The sequence below is a fragment of the Podarcis muralis genome, chromosome 3 (genome assembly GCF_964188315.1).
Source record: "Podarcis muralis chromosome 3, rPodMur119.hap1.1, whole genome shotgun sequence".
Lineage (NCBI taxonomy): Eukaryota > Metazoa > Chordata > Lepidosauria > Squamata > Lacertidae > Podarcis > Podarcis muralis.
The window spans coordinates 106,500,377-106,505,871 of record NC_135657.1 but is presented as its reverse complement, the minus strand read 5'-3'; positions in this window follow the sequence as shown (position 1 = coordinate 106,505,871).

Sequence of the window (5,495 nt, the reverse complement as noted above, 5' to 3'; positions counted from 1 at the left end):
CACTGTTTCCTGGTGTGCTTCTGAAACCTTAATAAATTTGCAGTATTACTTGCTGGACTTTGGGCATCAGAAAGGCTTGATGTACCTGATAAGTTCCACCTTGAGGAAGAACAACAAATGGGTTGATCAGTATTTTGTTAAAATGCTAAAACCGAAGCAAAGGAGATAGGAAGGAGTCGTGGGTTCAAACTCTTGAGAAATGTAAATACTACAAAAGGTGGAATTCAACTGGGCAAGATCCAACTTGAGTTGGGCCAGTTTGGTTGGGAGCTGTACCTCAGTGGGAAGAACATGGGAAAGATCCCAGGTTCACTTTTCTGCAGGTAGGGCTGGGAGAGAACCCTGTCCGAAACCCTGGAGAGCTTCTGCCAATCAGTGAAGACAATACTGAGCTAGATGGACCAATGGGCTGATTCTGTATAAGGCAGCCCCCTAGGTTCTAGTGCTTACTGCAACCCATGAACAGAAAGCCCTTCTACATGGGGTTGGTGGGTGGACAATGATATTTTATCACTCCCAACCCTAGTGACAGTCCTACATGTGGTGATGGTGTCATATGTCATAATGTGCTCTTCCAGGTTGTTTAATCAGCCTATTCAGTAGGTTTTGGAGGGGGTGGAAAGGCCACATGTGCTAGAGCAGGCATCTTCAACCTTGGCCCTCCAGATGGTTTTGGCCTACACCTCCCATGATCCCTAGCTAGCAGGACCAGTGGTCAGGGATGATGGGAATTGTAGTCTCAAAACATCTGGAGGGCCAAGGTTGAGGAAGCCTGTGCTAGAGCAGTGTTTCCCAACCTTGGGTCTCTAGCTGTTTTTGGATTACAACTCCCATCATCCCTTGCTAGCAAGACCAATGGTCAGGGATGATGGGAATTGTAGTCCAACAGCAGCTGGAGACCCAAGGTTGGGAAACACTGTGCTAGAGGAACAATCTAGAGGTTGGAATGGTGATCATGGCCACCAAGGTGAGAAGGGGGGGGGGGGGATACCTGTTGGCACATCTATTCCTGAGACAACGAAACCATGCACACTGTGGCCAACTCTTTCCTGTCCTTACCCTTTCACAGAATACGAAGCTCAAGATAAAATGGAACTTTCTTGAACTCTCTTTCCTCAACCGGCTTCTCAAGTGCAGATTATCTTTCCCTTTTAATAGCAATAAATGATCAGAGATGCTTGCATACGACACAACGAAAAAACAACAATGTACAGTCATACCTCGGGTTACAGACGCTTCAGGTTGCATTTTTTCAGGTTATGGACCTGCCGAAAGCCAGAGTACCAGAACAGGTTACTTCCGGTTTTCTGCGGTTGTGCAGAAGCGCCGAATCGCAACCCGCGCGTGCGCAGATGCGGCGCTGCAGGTTGCGAACATGCCTCCCGCACAGATTACATTTGCAACCCGAGCATCCACTGTACTGAAAATAGGAGCTGCCCAATTATTTTGTCAGCAGGGAGTGAGAAAGCGCTACGGGAGTGAGAAAATCAGTGTGTTAAGCAGCATACAAATTGACAGCCAAAAGTGCACATTATTGGCTGCTAGTTTTTGCTGGCGGGAGCAAAAGTTTGCATCAAAGAGCGCTCCTTGCTACCTCTCTAGACTAAGATGGCACAGAGAGAAAGCAATCCTCTCTCCAAGAAACGGATGTCCTTAATCCAGTGTTGCCACTTGACTCCCAACAGGCCATAGTAGCTAGGAGTGCCTTTTACCGCTTTTAGCTGGGATGCCAGACACAGCCATCTCTCAGAAGGGCTAACATAGCCACAGGGACCCATGTGTTGGTAACCTCAATACAGGACAGCTGCACTTGGTGGGGCTTCCCTTAAGGCTGGTTCAAAAGTTGCAACTAGCACTGGATGCTGCGGCTAAGTTGTTGTGAATCAACTTACTACAGTAAACCAGGCCAGGTTTAAGGTTTCGTTGATGGGATATAAAGCTCTAAACAACTTAGGGCCAGGTTCCCCAAGGGAATCCCATTCCCCATATAGATCTACCCAGTCATTATGATCTACAAGTGAGCACCTTCGCCGCTGCCAAACCACAGCTTGAACTGTTGGTGGATGCTGCTGTATCGTGTCTTATTAATTAACGTACCATTAATTTTATCTTTTTCATATATTGATATTAATGCTATTTTAGATGGCTGTGGGCTGCCTTAATATTATTTGAATAAATATGATACAGAAATGATTTAAATAAATTCATAAATTAAGAAAGAGTTGTATTACATACTGCACAAATAGCGTCCTACTTGGTGTGCAGAAGGAATATACAGTCCTTCTGCAGTCTGAAATGGCACAATAGTAAATGGCACAGAGGAAAACTCTCTTGATTCTGCTCACTTGTGAGTACTGGCTCTAACTTTTGCACAAACTGAATTAAAGAATTAAGTGCTATCAAACCATAAGCCCGCAAAGTTACTGCCAGAGTCTTTCATCTGCTTTTACCTGCAAAGCTAGCGGTTGCTAGCAGGTAAAGCAGAGTATGTCAGTTTTGTTTTTAATTTGCCTATTCCACCCGCACATTAGACTGTCTGCTTGGCTTCTATAACAACACTTTCAAAAGAATCGGCTCAAAGTGAAGGTGAAATCTAGAAAGGTAAGAGTTATTCTGCTTGTAGGGCTTGCTTGTGTTGAAAGAAATAGATTGCAGCAGCAGCTGCTTCAAACAGCACCAGCAATATCTTTTAAAGTAACCCAGTTTGTGGGAGTATATTAATATTCATTTTGCTGCAAAATGTTTGGCCTTGTGAAAAAGCAGGAAATAAGCCCTGGACCTCATTTTAAACTTTATAGACCTAATTAGTGCCACTCTCAATATAGGCATCTTAAGATCAAGCTTGACTAAATGGATGCTTTTTATAGTGTAATCTGGGAATGTGGGCAGATAGCTTTAAATAAGTTCAATTTTACTTTGCTGCGCCTAGGGGTTTTTTTATCTGACTCATGCCAACCACTAGGGTGCATACGTCCTAGATTGATACCCAGATAAATTTATCCATTTATTATTTGCATGTATAACATGTTCTTTACTGGACCCCCCCCCCCGGCTCTTCCTTCTGAGCTATCCAGCCATTCCCTTCTGCTGTCTCCTGGGGACCCCTAATCTGGAATGTTGCCAGGTCATCAGTGTGGGAAGTAAGGCCCATCTGCCATCCGAATCAGTTTCTGAACACAGAATGGAGGAGTGGGCACTGTCTTGTCTTGTGTTTTGCCCTTTGGGGAGCAAATGTCTTGGGCTGGCCTCAATGAGCAAAGAAGGATATTGTAAAATGGCTCACATACCACATCCCTCACAGATGTGAAGCAGTCATATGAGACCGAGGTGGATTTTAATGCTAGGAATGGTATATTCTGCCCAGAGATCCAGAGAGGCCCAGGCCACGTGATGGCCCAAGCCATAAAGTAAAGGTAAAGGGACCCCTGACCATTAGGTTCAGTCGTGACCGACTCTGAGTTGTGACACTCATCTCACTTTATTGGCCGAGGGAGCCGGCGTACAGCTTCTGGGTCATGTGGCCAGCATGACTAAGCCGCTTCTGGCGAACCAGAGCAGCGCACGGAAACGCCGTTTACCTTCCCGCCGGAGCGGTACCTATTTATCTACTTGACTTTGACGTGCTTTCAAACTGCTAGGTTGGCAGGAGCAGGGACCGAGCAACGAGAGCTCACCCCGTCGCGGGGATTCAAACCGCCGACCTTCTGATCGGCAAGTCCTAGGCTCTGTGGTTTAACCCACAGTGCCACCCGCATCCATACTTAAAATAAAAAATGATGACACATGGAAACAAAATAAGGCACAATCAGTCAAAGAGTGGTTTGTTTATACAATCAGCTGGTCTGAAAGGACCGTGTTCATCATGATCTAATCTTGTGCCATCAGGACAGATAATATTTTTGTTCAAAAATGTTTTTTTAAAATATGGCTTTTTACCAAATCACACCTTTTGTTTGCTTAAGTTTGCAGATCTAAGCTGAGAGATAAGGAGCGAAACTGTTGAAATTGTAGCCTCACTTTAAGCTTGTGGCCGTGGGCTAAATGGCTCACCTGGACCCCACTTCGATTGGCCCTGATTCTACCTCCCACTTGGCCACTGCACTTGAGTAAGGTGCAAATGGATGGATGGATGTAATCTCTAACCAGCCAGAGTCCAGCTTGCAGCACACCTTTCAAAGCCAGATTCACGGAAATGAAACACCAAACGAAATACTGACGAGAGCATGACTTGATCTGGGAAAGGAACCTGTAATAATTACACCTACAGAACTCAAACTGATATCTAATAGGAAAAGATACCTTAGGGAACAATGCTGAAAAGGGATAGAAATGATGGATTAATAGGTTTTCTACATCACTAATTTTTATGTTCCAGTACAGAGAGTCAAGAGAATAGGGGAGATACACAGGGAGGGGGGCATGGCGCCATATGCTTAGGAGCTGATAAGGACACTTACATAAATAGAGAATTGGGACAGCCAAATAAAGCCCCCTATAAATAAGGTAACAAAGCACATCTCTGCTGCTTGTCATGCGGCTGGAAAAAGCGGGCAGGTGACACCTGCTCTTGTCGAGCTCCTGCTAAGACTCCCTAGTTAGTTAGAGAAGCAAATTACCTAAGGAAGGCCAGCATGAAAGGCTCTTTCGGAGGTTATTAGTGGGACTGGTCTCCTCAATGCAGCACTTGATTGGAGAAAGACAGAAAATTACAGGGCTTTGATTGTAGAGGGGAAGCTTTTAACTGCTTCCCGCTGTTCTGTCATTTGGTACTAGCCCCAAGTGGCCAAATTAAATTTGTGTCATGTTCCTCATTCCCTGACCACAAATCACTCTCTTGCAAGCTAGTGTTTTAAGAAGTGGGGGAAGCTTTCCACATGGTAGGAAGAAAAATATTCCTTCTAAATGACTGGGTGGGGGTAGGGATCCCAATGACCACCTGTGATCTAGAGTAGGGTTCTTAAAAAACAAACCAACCTACTAGCAGTAATTTGTAACCATCGTTCCTTCAGCTGAATTCATAACCACCACCACCACCCTGCAATCTGTTTTGCTATGTGATCAAACAGCAGCGCGAGTGATTTCTGCGATTTTGGAGCAGCTTTTACCATTTCAACTACTATTTCTGCAGAAAGGAAATTCTTTGGGAGCTCGACATTAGAGGCTTCTTTGTGTGCTGAGCATTCTGTGAGGTCATGTTGACTTGCTGGGCAATTTCACAGTTCCGACTAGAAGAAAAGAAACAAGAAGGAACAAATAGCCAATAAATCAAATCCCCTTTCATAGCTTTCTTCAGACTTGATTCACACAACAGTGTTTTTTCCTCAAATTAGGAGGTCATTTCCCCCATTCATCCCCTGCTGGGTATCTTCCTGTTTTGTATTCACCTCTACAAAAGATGGCGGATGTAATGATGTCACAGCTACCTGGATACACAACTGATTACTACCTTGTGAAGTAGCGGGGTGAGATTCTTCCACCAACCAGTACAGATTAGA